The 13,477-nt window shown below is 54.1% G+C and overlaps 2 non-coding genes across 2 annotated transcripts; one reads left to right on the top strand and one right to left on the bottom strand.

The window, feature by feature from the left end:
- Window positions 1–1,657: 1,657 nt before the first annotated feature.
- TRNAL-CAA (transfer RNA leucine (anticodon CAA)) lies at window positions 1,658–1,739 on the top strand. Its single transcript has one exon. It is a non-coding gene; the product is annotated as a tRNA-Leu (tRNA).
- Window positions 1,740–3,869: 2,130 nt separating this feature from the next.
- Window positions 3,870–3,941, bottom strand: TRNAQ-CUG (transfer RNA glutamine (anticodon CUG)). The gene has a single exon. It is a non-coding gene; the product is annotated as a tRNA-Gln (tRNA).
- Window positions 3,942–13,477: the final 9,536 nt, after the last annotated feature.

Below are 13,477 nucleotides of genomic sequence, written 5' to 3'. Positions count from 1 at the left end.
CTTAGCTGCTGACAGTGTCCGTGTTAAAGCTTGCAAACCATCAATTGACTCTAAGTACCTTGTAAGCCATTAATTAACTCTAAGCGGTGCTTTGTAATTGACATGGACACCTTACAACACAAACCGCTCAATTGACACTACTCTCTCTGAAAAAAGAAAAGGAGGACCTGTGGCACCTTAAAGACTAACAAATTTATTTGAGCATAAGCTTTCATGAGCTACAGCTCACTTCATCCGATTCAGTGAGCTGTAGCTCACGAAAGCTTATGCTCAAATAAATTGGTTAGTCTCTAAGGTGCCACAAGTCCTCCTGATCTTTTTGCGGATACAGACTAACACAGCTGCTACTCTGGATACTCTCTCTGAGTTGACACTTTCGCTTGCTTTTAATTGAGATTGACGCTTGTCAAGGTTCCTTCCCCACTCTGAATGCTAGGGTACAGATGTGGGGACCTGCATGAAAACCTCCTAAGCTTACTTTTACCAGCTTAGGTTAAAACTTCCCCAAGGTATAAACTATTTTGCCTTTTGCCCTTGGACTTTCGCTGCCACCACCAAACGTCTAACACCGGTTATTGGGAAAGAGTTCGTTTGGAAACGTCTTTCTCCCCAAAATCCTCCCAAATCTTAACTGCCCTTTCCTGGGGAAGGTTTGATAAAAATCCTCACCAATTTGCATAGGTGACCACAGGCTCAAACCCTTGAATCTTAAGAATAATGAAAAAGCATTCAGTTTCTTAAAAGAAGAATTTTAATAGAAGAAAAAGTAAAAAAGGATCACCTCTGTAAAATCAGGATGGCAAATTCCTTACAGGGTAATTAGATTCAAAACCCTCTTGGCAAAACCTTAAGTTACAAAAAACACAAAACCAGGAATATCCATTCCATTCAGCACAACTTATTTTCTCAGCCATTTAGAGAAATCGGAATCTAACGCATATCTAGCTAGATTACTTACTAAGTTCTAAGACTCCATTCCTGTTCTGTCCCTGGCAAAAGCATCACACAGACAGACCCAGACCCTTTGTTTCCCCCGCCCCTCCAGCTTTGAAAGTATCTTGTCTCCTCATTGGTCATTCTGGTCAGGTGCCAGCGAGGTTATCCTAGCTTCTTAACCCTTTACAAGTGAAAGGGTTTTTCCTCTGGCCAGGAGGGATTTTAAAGGTGTTTACCCTTCCCTTTATATTTATGACCCTGCTGAATTGGAATTAATTTGCAAACTGGATACAGCTAACTTAGGCTTGAATAAAGACTGGGAGTGGATGTGTCATTACACAATTAAAACTATTTCTCCTTGTTTATTTCCCCTCCTACTGTTCTTGTAAAGTGCTGGAAATGGCCCACCTTGATTATCACCACAAAAGGTACCCCGCGCCCCCCCCCCCCGCTCTCCTGCTGGTAATAGCTCACCTTTCCTGATCACTCTCCTTACAGTGTGTATGGTATCACCCATTGTTTCATGTTCTCTGTGTATGTAAATCTCCCTACTATTGTTTCCACTGCATGCATCCGATGAAGTGAGCTGTAGCTCACAAAAGCTTATGTTCTAATAAATTTGTTAGTCCCTAAGGTGCCACAAGTCCTCCTTTTCTTTTCAAGCCTGGGCACTGTGATTATTTAGCAGTTTCTGTGGCATTGAAGCACTAGTGTGCTCGCAGCTGCGATGGCCGAGTGGTGAAGGCATTGGAGTCAAAATCCAAAAGGGTTCCCCTGTGCAGGTTTGAATCTTGCTCACAGCGAGGCCTGTCTTTTAGCCAGTCTCTCACCCGGGCAATACTCTCTACAACCCCTGAGACCCTCTCAATTCTGTCCCCACTCCAAGAAAATCCTGTTCTGCTCCTTTCATAGAGATCCCTGGACACCACCTTACACTGTGTCCCTGAGGCGTCAGACAAACTCTCAGCACCTGAAGCCTCTGCCACTCACCTAACGCCCCCTGCCCCATAGATCAGCCATAACCCTGGTTCTGTTCCTCTCTCTAGAGTGTCCAGGGAGCCGTCAGTGCAGCCAGAGGCGCCGACTCCATGGGTGCTATGGGGCTGCAGCACCAATGGAAACAAATCAAGAGCTGCTCAGCGCCCACTGGCAGCCAGCTCCCCACAGCACCTCCCACCTGTGAGCAGCCTGGCCCACAAGCTCCTCCTCTTCAGCACCTCCCACCTGCCAGTGATCCAGTGTGCAGGAGGAAGAAATAGGACAGGGTGGGGGTTTGGGGCAGAGGTCAAGCAAGCCCCAGGAAGTCTCAATGTCAGCACCTCTGAGTACAGAAGACTTCCCGGAGCCTGAGCTACCAGGATCCCTGCCACAGAGCAGGGTGCACAAGTCTCAGCCTCCCTTTCCCACACATGGCTCTGGACACTACCAGGAATGATTTGGCTCCTAGCACAGAAGAGCTGAGTGCCTGGACAGGGCCTTGAACCCTGGCCCCTCCCATTAAGAGCCTGATGCTCTATGGACTGAGCTGGCCAGGCTTCCTGAGAGCCTCTCCCCGACCTCTTTTTCTCCACGCCCACTGCCGATTCCGCCTCCTCTTCCTCCCTCCTGCACCTCAGGGTCAATAAATTTCCACCTAGACAGCCGGCCCACCTGCTGCACCCCAATCCCCCATGCCTAAGCCTCCCTGCCAAAGTCCTGCACCTGGCTCCATAGAATTAAGTCTCACGTCTCACTGGGAACTTGACTTCTTGTGCCCAGAGTCTCTGCCCGCCTCAGTAGCTGACCTGAGAAACACTGTGTCCACCTTTTCCAAAGAAGTGCTTGGAGAGGCTTTTCTTGTGTGAACACGTGGCCTAATGGATAAGGCATCTGACTTCAGATCAGGTGATTGAGGGGTCGAGTCCCTTTGTGGTTTGGTTTGTGCAGTTTTCCCTTTGTGCTGAAAGTCCTGCTTTCTTCAGGGCTGGATCCTCTTCTTGGCTGCTCAGGCCAATGCTCTGGCTTCAGCTTGACCCCCGGGAAGGAGTTGGGTTTGGGAGCTACAAAGGCTAGGGCATGGGCCCCAGGTGCATCCAGTCTAGCCTTTGCCATTCCTGACTTGCCAAAGTAAACGGGCAGCTACCCAGGCTAGCGTGTAGAGCAGTTTCCCTCCTCCAAATGGGCGGCTGTCCCTGTGCCTGAGGGGGCTAAATAGCGCCTTTGGAGCTGGGTGTTTCTCTGCTTCTTGCCAGCTAGGGAAAAGCCTCTTGGGGTAAAATCTCCTGCCCCACTGCAAAAGTGAGCACCTGGAGTGGGAACTGTCAGAGGCACCACCAGGGGGTGGCTCTGCTTTCCTATCATCTTCTGATGCGGGCCGCTGAGAATCAGCAGCCGCCCCACATGCTGGTCTCTGGGTGGCCTTCAGTGGGTGTTTGGCACAGCAGGGAGCAGGCTGGCGGCCAGGTGTCATATGCCTGTCTGCTGGCCATGCATAGGATTGGTCCTCCCCTCCTCTTGCCCTGCCCTCAGTTGCTCTATGGCTTATAAACCTTCCCTTGGAGCTGTCAGCACCAGGCACCTCTGCTCTAGGTGCCCAGAGGAGGAGAGGTGTGCTGGGCTCCATCCTGGGACTCTTACTCCCTCCTTTCTGGCCCTGACTATGAAGCCTGGCCCTGGCACTCCTTTCTTCAAGCGCCATGTGGGAAAGTTGAAAAGCGTGACAGCAAGCACAAGGGCCAAATTTGTGGGCATCAGGTGAAGCAGCGAGAATCCCAACCACCAGGTCAAACCACAGGACTGCAGGCATCAGTAGCCAGTTCTAGGGCCCCTACCAATTGCAGCCATCCCACCCAAAGACCTGGCTCCAGTGGCCACGAGTCACCCAGTAGAAGGTAAACAACTTGCTCTTGTACAGTCAGAGACAGGAGTACTTTGAGCTCCAGGGATTTACCACGAGGTCCCACTGAGATTTGAACTCAGATTGCAGGATTCAGAGTCCTGAGTGCTGACCATTACACCATGGGACCGGTTTCTGCTGCTTTCTATGTCCTTCAGTGACCCTCACAGGGCTGGCTTGTGTAAGGGGACTGTTGGCCCTTTACTAAAACTCTGTGGGGTTTTTTGGTTGGCTGGTTCCCAGTCCCAATAGAAGGGGGAAGGGTCAATGGGAAATCAGGACCCTGAGAGTGACAGTGCCCTGGGGCAATGGTCACCAAGTGGTAGGGAACAAGTGAGAATTGGTTGCTGGAGAAAAATTCCTGGTGAAAATTGGCAAAGCTGTGGATATTTTGAAAAGTTACAGTGAATTTACACATGAAGATACAAACAGAGAGACAAATACACAGAGAGAAAGAGAAAATCACACACTGCACAGGCCCACACAGACATAAACAAAAACCACACACACACACACACAGAGCCATACACACATAAGGGAAAGCCACTCAAAACATACAAAGAACAAATCCACACCAAAAAAACAGAACACAAAAACCACACACGAAAAGAATATTAAGCAAAAACCAATATGCATTGAAAAATCATACACACACGCACACAAAACTGGGCAAGGCATCCACAAAAACCACCCAGGACCCACATGCACATCAACACGACAGACACAAAACAGACCAACATACAGAAGTCAGGCAGGGTTTGAGGCTCACAGCCAGGAGGGTGTGCACACAAGTGATTTGAGGAGCAAAGATCGAAGGGGAGTCAGGGAGTGAAGAATCACAGGATGGGCAGCGCTCTGGGTTCTGCTTGACCCCCTCCTGACACAGGCGGCTGGTGGAGAGCGAAGCCTTGTAGATGTGTGAATCTGCCCTGCGCTCAGTGAAGGAAGGGACCTCGGTGTCTGCAGGGCTGGAATTGTATTTTCCGCAGAGCAAAATGATTGGCAGAAGCCATCTGCTTACAGAAAACCAGAGCTTCAGCTGGGGTTTGAACTCACAACCGCAGCATTGCTTTATAAGTCCTGTGCACTAACCCACTGAACCACTGGAGCCCACGTGTAGGGGCTTGTCTCTTTAGTCCTTGGATGGATGGGTTGGCGGGGGTTGCATTAGTCAAACAAATCCATAGGAAAGGCTGCAGGACGGCAGCAACATAAGTGGGGAGCCTCCTTCTATCTGATCGAGCTGGTTCCCACCTTCTGCTGCTGAGGGGAAGGTTGGTGCTCTGAGCCCACCTGATGCTGGAACTTCTCCTGGGTGAGGTTAATGAGACCCTGAAAAAGCAAATTGAAGTCTTTTCTATTCCGGCCGATCTCTATCTGTCTCCTGTGGCCCTTCAGGCTCTCTGCTTCCCTGTTGGGGCGATGCAGAGGTAAGTCCTGACCTGGGTGAGTAACGGAGAGGCTGTGTCCCATAGCGTGTGTGTGTGGGAGAGGGGTAGGGCCGGGTTGGGGTGGGCTCCAGGGGAAAAGGTTGGGTATGACAGTGTGTGGGGGAGGGGGAAGGGTGTGTTTCTTAGGATATAAATGAGGGCAAACACAGGGGTAGCGACAGTGAAGCCCCGGGTCTGAGTGTTATGACCCTGTGCGGTGCTGCCATTCACCTTCCCCTCCTGTGGTCTCAGCTATCATTGAATCCAGCATTTTTTCACCTGTCATCGTCCCAGAGGCGTCGCACATGCCCCAAATACAGAGTGTCCCTCTTGGAGACATGAGGACTGGAGCGGATTTCAGCTGCTGGACAGCTCTGCTGGGTTTTCTACATTCGCCAGGCAAATGCTGAGTGTTTACATTCATTTCAAGCATCCCCATTCAGCGGACTCCTGAACACACTGGAGATGGGTCTGGAAATCAATTTTCATTCGAAAATGTTTTTAAAGGGTAGCACTTGGATTTGAACTAGGAACCCATTGCCCTGCAGGCAACTATTCAACCAGTGAGCTACACTCTCAGCAAAGACTGCCCTGTATAGCCCAGAGCAGGAACAGTATTGAACCCGGGGGTTAGTAAACTTTATCTGTGTACAAACACCACAGCTTACAAAATCTCCACACCAGCCCCGTGTCACCAGAGCACAACAACAACTTTCCTTGGAGCACACACTGCTCCCCAGCTCTGTGCCCTTCCATTTCCCCAGCATTTCTCCAACCCCTTAAAGCAGGGTCTCAAACTCAATGTACCTTAGGGCCAGTGTCAATCATCAAAGTCTCCCAGTTGGCCAATAATGTCACTCGTGCCGCCCATAACCCACTCCCTAAAACCCCACCCCCCCAAAAAATCTGCCCCCTAGCTGCCTAAGGCTCTGGTATAGAGTTTTGGTGGGAGCACAGGTCTGGGGAAGGGGATTGGGGTGCAGGCTCTGGGAGGGAGTTTGGGTGTAGAAGGGGTGAGAGGCTGGGCTCTGGGAGGGAGTTTGGGTGGGGGAGGGGGTCGGGGTGAAGGCTCTGGGATGGAGTTTGGGTCCTGGGTGCAGGCTCTGGACTGGGGCAGAGCGTGGGGGTTCAGGAGGAGGGAGTGGGGGTGCAGGCTCTGGGAGGGAGTTTGGGGTCAGGGGGGTGCGTGGGAATGGGGAGAGGGTGCAGGCTCTGGCAGGGAGTTTGGAGGCTTGGGGGTGTGTGGAGGAAGGGGGTGCAGGCCCTGGGAGAGAGTTGGGGCAGGAGGGGGGTATATGGGATGGGGATGCAAGCTCTGGGAGGGGGTCAGAGGTGCAGTGCTTACCTGGGGCTCCAAGGTGGGGGAGGGACCAACACAGCGTACCATTGGCCATGGGCACACTCGGGGAGGGACAGCACATGGAGGCACAACCCCCCCATCCCAGTGCCACAGGGAGGGGCCAGCAGCCTCTGGAGTGAGCAGAAAGATGCCACTCAGCTCCGCTGTGCTGCCAGGGCCCTTGGAGTCGGGGATGGGAGTGTCTGGGGGCAGCAGGTGGGGCCAAGGGAGAGAACCGGCCCCATAACTGCTGGAGCCCTGCGGGCCACATTGGGAAGCTCGCGAGCTGCAAATGGCCCAGAGGCTGGGAGTTTGAGACCCTGGATATAATTGCTTAAGCCTTGTAGTTTCCCAAGTCCAAAAGTAAACATCTCTTCAAATCCAAGGGAGTGGAGATCCGTCAATGTTCAGAGTCGTCCCACGTGAAAGCACCACGTTGTGGTTCATGCTGGCCCCATCGTGCGGCCATCACCTTTCCCTCCTCTCCCTTAAAAGTTTTGGGATTTTTCATAGAAACTTTCTTCCCTCAGGAGAGACCTGGGAATCAGGGCTGCCAGCCAGACAAACACCTTTAAGAGTAGGTGTCCCTCTCCCGGTCAAAAAATGATCTCCCACCTTCAGTTCAGTGACAGCCTGAATTGTTCCTTATCCCACCAGTGTCGGTTTGAGTAAATAAAGTTTCAGAGATAGTTATTAAGCTCGCAAAAATAAGCCAAAGATCCCTCTGCATAACACCGGAAGGTGAAACAGGAACAGAGACAAACCTTGTCAGCAAAGGCTAATTTCCCAAACGATCCTCAAATTGTTTCTAATTCTCATCTGTCCTCCACAGGAGCTCTGTGCAGTTTCACTGTTCTGCAGCCAGCTGTCCATTAGAAATTCTTCTGTGGGACATTCCCAGACCTGGACATTTAGGAACGACAGAATTTGAAGAGCAAATCCAGCTCCCTGCACCAGGCGGGATTGGAGTGTTTTGTCCCTGGCACTTGGTCTTTTTCAATAGTACAGACCCTCCCGTGCCCAGCCAGCCAATGAAATTGGGGAAAAGGTTGCAGGAAGCAGAGACCTTAGAAACAAGGAAATAAGAGGCCATTCATTGGGCAAGGTGGCCTAGTAGTTAAAGCAATAGTCTGCTCATCTGATGCCATTCTTGAGCTGCCTGTTATAAACAGCCCAAGCCCACTCCTGGAGCCCTGGCAAGCTGGAGCCCAAAGTCTTCCCCCAGAGCCTCTCAGCCCCCTGGTAGGTGAGTTGGGAACTCACCAGCTGACTGCGGAGTTGAAGTTTCCTACCCTGTCAAGAACACCCCCAGCCCCACATGCCTGCAGATGCGCTGCCTGGAGCCCCAAGGGGCTGGGAGGTACATGATGCCGATCCCCTGCTGGTAGCGCCAGCAAACACCAAGGCAGTGCATCCAGGAGCAACAGCTGGACGTTGCAGGGAGAGGCTGCTGCTTTCCCCCCACCTGCATCTCTGCCCAGGAGGCTCTCCTGGCTGTAGAAAAATCCCCGAATTTGCCTGCTCTAGATTCAAAATGCAGGGCCTCAATGGGGCAGTGGCTGGGGCAGGGCATCAGCCTGGGTTGGACTGGGAAGATGCTGGAAGTTCTGGTGCCCAGAGAACTGGCCTGACTCACTTCTCAGCAGCAAATGAGTCAATTCCATTTCCCCTCCCCAGAAAAATCAGCCTGCAGCTAAGGGCAGCACTGGCGGCAGTCGGGGGGGAGGAGGAGGGCGGGTTCCCTTTAGTTCCCAGTGAGGCATGAGGGAACCCAGGGCATCTCTAGAAGAACTTTTGGAGCTGACCTGGGGAAAACGCCTTTAATAACAGCCAGCTCACGTTTAAACTGACTTTTTTAAAACCATTTTTATCACACTAACTAACCCTTGAATCCTACTGTCACCTGCAATGACATTCTGCATCTGTGTCCAGGCTGAAAAGCGAGAATTCCTGCCCATTTCCCGTCTGGCTGGAGCACGATGAGAGTGTGTTTGTGTTAATGCCATTGCTATAGAATAGCAATTCAGAATTAGAATTAGAATTCAGAATATAGAATTAGCATTGCTGAATCCTTGTATTTTACCCAGGGTAAAACTAAACATCCCTTCAAATACAATGGAGTGGAGATCAATCCCTTTTCAGAGTTAATGCACATGAAAGAACCATGTTATGTTTCATCCCTTATGTCCTGGTCCTATCGCCTTTCCCTCCTCTCCGTTACAAGTTGTGGTATTTTGCACAGAAACTTTATTTCCTCAGAAAGACCTGGGAACAAGGCCTGCCTGCTACATGGTACCAGATAAACACCTTTAATAGGAGACAGCCGTCCCTGTCAGGAAATTATCTCCCACCTTCAGTTCAGTGCCACCTGAATTGTTCCTTCTCCCGGCGGAGCCCAAGGATTGAAAGCAGCAAAATCAAACTCCTCTGTATGGAGCAGGAATGCTCAGCTCTTTCTTCCTGCTGCTGCTGTTTGTCCGTGAAACAATAAGGCTGGAACGCAAGGCTGAGTTCACGCATCAGCGCCCTGAGACATTTCAGTGCCCCAGAGAAACCTTAACCCCTGCTATTGGAATCCCTGAGTGGCTGGAGATTTGAACGGGAAAGGGACTGTGTGAATGGTCAAAGTTGGAAATGAACAGTCTATAGCAATGGCATTAACACAAACACACTCTCATCGTGCTCCAGCCAGACGGGAAATGGGCAGGAATTCTCGCTTTTCAGCCTGGACACAGATGCAGAATGACACAGTAGTGAGTGTGCTGGGGGAGCTGGTCTGGGCAAACAAGGGGAAGTGAGAACTCGCAGAGTACAGAACTATAACGTAGTGAGAAAAACTGAAAAGTCAGATGGACTAGAAATCCACTCGGGTCTCCCTGCGCAGGTTCGAATCCTGCCGACTATGGAAGCGTTAGCGTGATCTCATTGTTGCAGGGTCAGTGTCTGAGCATTCACAGTGCCAATGGGACCCACAGCTGGTCTCACTCTTAGGGCTTGTCTCTATGTGCCGGTGGATCGATGCGCGACGATCAATCCACCAGGGCGGGGGGTGGGGGGGCAGTCGATTTAGTGGGTCTAGCGAAGTCCTGTTAAATAGACCCCTGATCGCTCTCCCATTGACTCCTGTACTCCACCGGAAGGAGAAGCATAAGGTAAGTCGTAAGAGAAACTTTCCCATCGACCTAGCACGGAGCAGACACCGCAATAAGTCGATCTAAGCTACATCAACTCCAGCTACATTATTCACGTAGCTGGAGTTACGTAACTTAGGTCGACTGAGCCCCGTAGTGTAGACTTGCCCGTAGGCTGTCTGCACTTAAAACATGGCTGTAGGACGTTGGAGTAGACAGTTGCTACGGTGATCGGAGGCGTTTTCCCATCGCTGTAGTAGCCAGGTTGAGAGAAGAATTCTTCCATCCACCTAGCGCTATCCACGCCAGGGCTTCGGTCAGCTGAACAACATCGGTTAGGAGGGTGGATTTCTCACACCCAGAAAGACGTAGCTCTGCCCGTTAAGTGTCCAGAGCACATCAGCCCTTAGATCTCTCTGAGCATTTCAGTGCGTGCAATGAACCGTGAGAGGAAAACATCAACTCACAAACACAGAGATTGAATTCCCCACATTTAATCTCACTGCATTTTCCAGAAAGTCACAAAATCCAGTTCATTCTTGCTAGGACAGAGAAACATTAAGTGACACTAATTCTTAGGCTTGAGTAAATAAAGTTATGGGTTTAATTAATATAGTAAAAATGAGGGCTGTCGATTAATTATAGTTAAATCTACAATCACAAATTCAAATCTACATCATAAGCAAAACTCCCACCCCAGAGTACGCTGGGCAGTGTCCTTTGCCTCAGTTTCTCCCCGAGCGGTGTGACAGTCCCATCCAATGTTCCTTTAACAGACCCCCCCTACTCCGTGCTCCTTCCCCCAACCCCCACTCCCCGTGGTCAGCAAACCCCAGTGGTGGGGGAGGGAGGGGAAGGCATCGAGCGACACCTCAGCTTCTGCTGCTGCCACTCCCTCAACTGGCTCTCAGTTTGCCCTGTTCCCTCTGCGTCACTGCCACTCCACGGCATTGTCATTCCCCTGCTGCTGGGAGCTCCCATGTCGCCCCTTCCCCTGCCATCACCCGCCTGTCTCCTGCGTCGCCCCTTCCCCTACCATCACCCTCCCATCTCCCACGTCGCCCCTTCCCCTGCTGTCTCCTGCATCGCCCCTTCCCCTCCCGTCGCCCGCCTGTCTCCTGCATTGCCACTCCCCCTGCCATCACCCGCCCGTCTCCCGCATCGCCCCATCCCCTGCCATCGCCCGCCTGTCTCCTGCATCGCCCCATCCCCTGCTGTCGCCTTCCTGTCTCCTGTGTCGCCCCTTCCCCTGCCATCACTCTCCCATCTCCCACGTCGCCCCTTCCCCTGCTGTCTCCTGCATCGCCCCTTCCCCTCCCGTCGCCCGCCTGTCTCCTGCATTGCCACTCCCCCTGCCATCACCCGCCTGTCTCCCGCATCGCCCCATCCCCCGCCGTCGCCTGCCCGTCTCCCGCATCACCCCATCCCCCGCCGTCGCCTGCCCGTCTCCCGCATCACCCCATCCCCCGCCGTCGCCCGCCGTCGCCTGCCTGTCTCCCGCTTCGCCCCTTCCCCTGCCGTTGCCCGCCTGTCTCCTGCGTCGCCCCTTCCCCTGCCATCACCCGCCTGTCTCCTGCGTCGCCCCTTCCCCTGCTGTCTCCTGCATCGCCCCTTCCCCTCCCGTCGCCCGCCTGTCTCCTGCATTGCCACTCCCCCTGCCATCACCCGCCCGTCTCCCGCATCGCCCCATCCCCCGCCGTCGCCTGCCTGTCTCCCGCTTCGCCCCTTCCCCTGCCGTTGCCCGCCTGCCTCCCAAGTCACCCCTCCCCCTGCCATCACCCGCCTGTCTCCTGCGTCGCCCCTTCCCCTGCTGTCACCCGCCTGTCTCCTGCGTCGCCTCTTCCCCTGCTGTCACCCGCCTGTCTCCTGCAGCCACGTAGTCTTCTGCACGACCACGTAGTGGGGGAACCTCGCTACAAGTGCAGAGTGGGCAGCCTCTTCCATTGCAACACCATGGGCGGGACGTGAAACACCATCTGGGGGAGACTGACCCCGTACCCCACCCCTTCTGCATGAGGCCCCGCCCTTTCTGCAAATCCCAAAGCCCAGAGCCACCCCCCCACACCACAGCTGCCAGCTCCCGCCCCAGGCTAGTGCCCCCAGGCTTCCTCCCAAGCCCAGAGTGGGCTGCATATCCCCAGCCTCCGAAGCCCCGGGGCACCGGGAGGGTGGGTGACACGGCCCCGACTCAACCTGCCATTGAGTCGCGGGGCTCTGCGCTCCATCAGCCGGGGCGGGCCAGGCTGCGGTCGGGCCTCAGGCTGGGGCAGCATGGCCACGCTTCCCTGAGGAGGCATGAGGCAGGCCAAGAGCTTTGCGCAGCCAACGGGAAGTGGGAGGGAGGCAGTCTTCGAACTGGCACGTCGTCCGTTTCTCTCTTGCCGCTTGGGGGGAGGCGGGAAGGGAGCGAAACGTTCCCATCTGAAGGTTTTGTGCTCGGCTGTGAGGATTAAGCCCGAGCCCCCGGCATGGATGCTGGGAGATGGGCTTCTGACTCGCATCCAGGGCACACTGCGGGCCACCAGCTGAAACCACTGAGGCCAAGAGGCATGGTTCTGAGATGGCAAAAAGGGGGCCTTTGAGGCTCCTAACAGGTCTTGAGGAGCAAGGAAATAGCACGGGATTACCGCCGTCCCTGGGTGGGCTCGAACCACCATCCTCTCGGTTAACAGCCGAACGCGCTGACCCATTGCACCACAGAGTCACATATAGTGAGGGCAAATGTCCCCAGCACAAAAGTCTCCCAGCTCCAGCACTCACCTGCGGTGGGAAGCAGAGCGCCGGGGCTGGGAGCTGGTGGAGGAGATCGGGCTGGGGCCGGGCTGCTCAGCTTCCCACCATGGCCGGTGAGTGCGGGCTGGGGCGGTTTTCCCTTTCCCCAACCCCACCTCCCGAGCGACACGGCTGGGTCCAGGGCAAGGGAAGCAGAGTGGGCTGCTCTCTGCCCCCCACTAATGCCTGTGGGGTCCCCAAAAGTGCCCCCACAGCTCCTGCCTCCCAGACCCTGGGGGGAGGGGGAGGCCTGGGGCCCCACACAGCCCCCCAGAGGGTGGGCTGTGTAGGGCACTCAAATGGCTCGGGACAGCCCTGAATGTGGTCATGTAGTTTTCCCAAACACAGGCTTGATTCTCTTTCCCTGTTACTAGAAGGTCTCATTGGCTGTCCGCCCACGCACAGCTGGGGAGTGGGGACGTGTGGCCTTTTCTCCCAGCAGAACGGTGACGCCTGCCTAGCGAGTGAGGGTCGGTTTGGGGGACCCCGCACTCCGGGCAGGCTAAGTGCAGATCTCTGCCCTTTACTCAGCCAAGAAGGAATGTTTTTCGCTAACAACCCAAGTGAGCAAGTCTGTCCCCGCAGAGCAGCCCCATGCTCTGCACTCCCTGAACCCCGGGGAGAAGGGACCTTCTGCGGCTGGAATCCCGCCCGGCTGGTGCCTTGAACCCGGGGCTGAGCCGGCGCGAGAAAGGGAAGTGAGCGAGCTTGGCGCTGTCCGGCGCCACCTGCTGGAGAGCAGAGGGAATTGAGTGAGCGACATCCTGGCTAATTTAAATCTCACCTTGTTCTCTGCCTGCAGGCTGCCCTGGAGAGCTGGGGAGAGGCCTGAGCATGGCAGCTCCTTATTTGCGTATTAAAAGCGGCAGTTTGGGGCCACTGGGGTGAAATGTGAGTAAGTGTTGGGGCTGGGACCCACCTGTCTAGTGCAGGCAGTGGGGAGCCTGGCTGAGCAGAGCCTGGCCCTGCTGGGGTGTGCGGTCGCCCTCAACGG

Source organism: Eretmochelys imbricata, chromosome 22 (genome assembly GCF_965152235.1).
Source record: "Eretmochelys imbricata isolate rEreImb1 chromosome 22, rEreImb1.hap1, whole genome shotgun sequence".
Taxonomy (NCBI): Eukaryota; Metazoa; Chordata; order Testudines; family Cheloniidae; genus Eretmochelys; species Eretmochelys imbricata.
The sequence above is the reverse complement of the archived record's forward strand: the minus strand, read 5'-3'. Positions and strand labels throughout refer to the sequence as shown.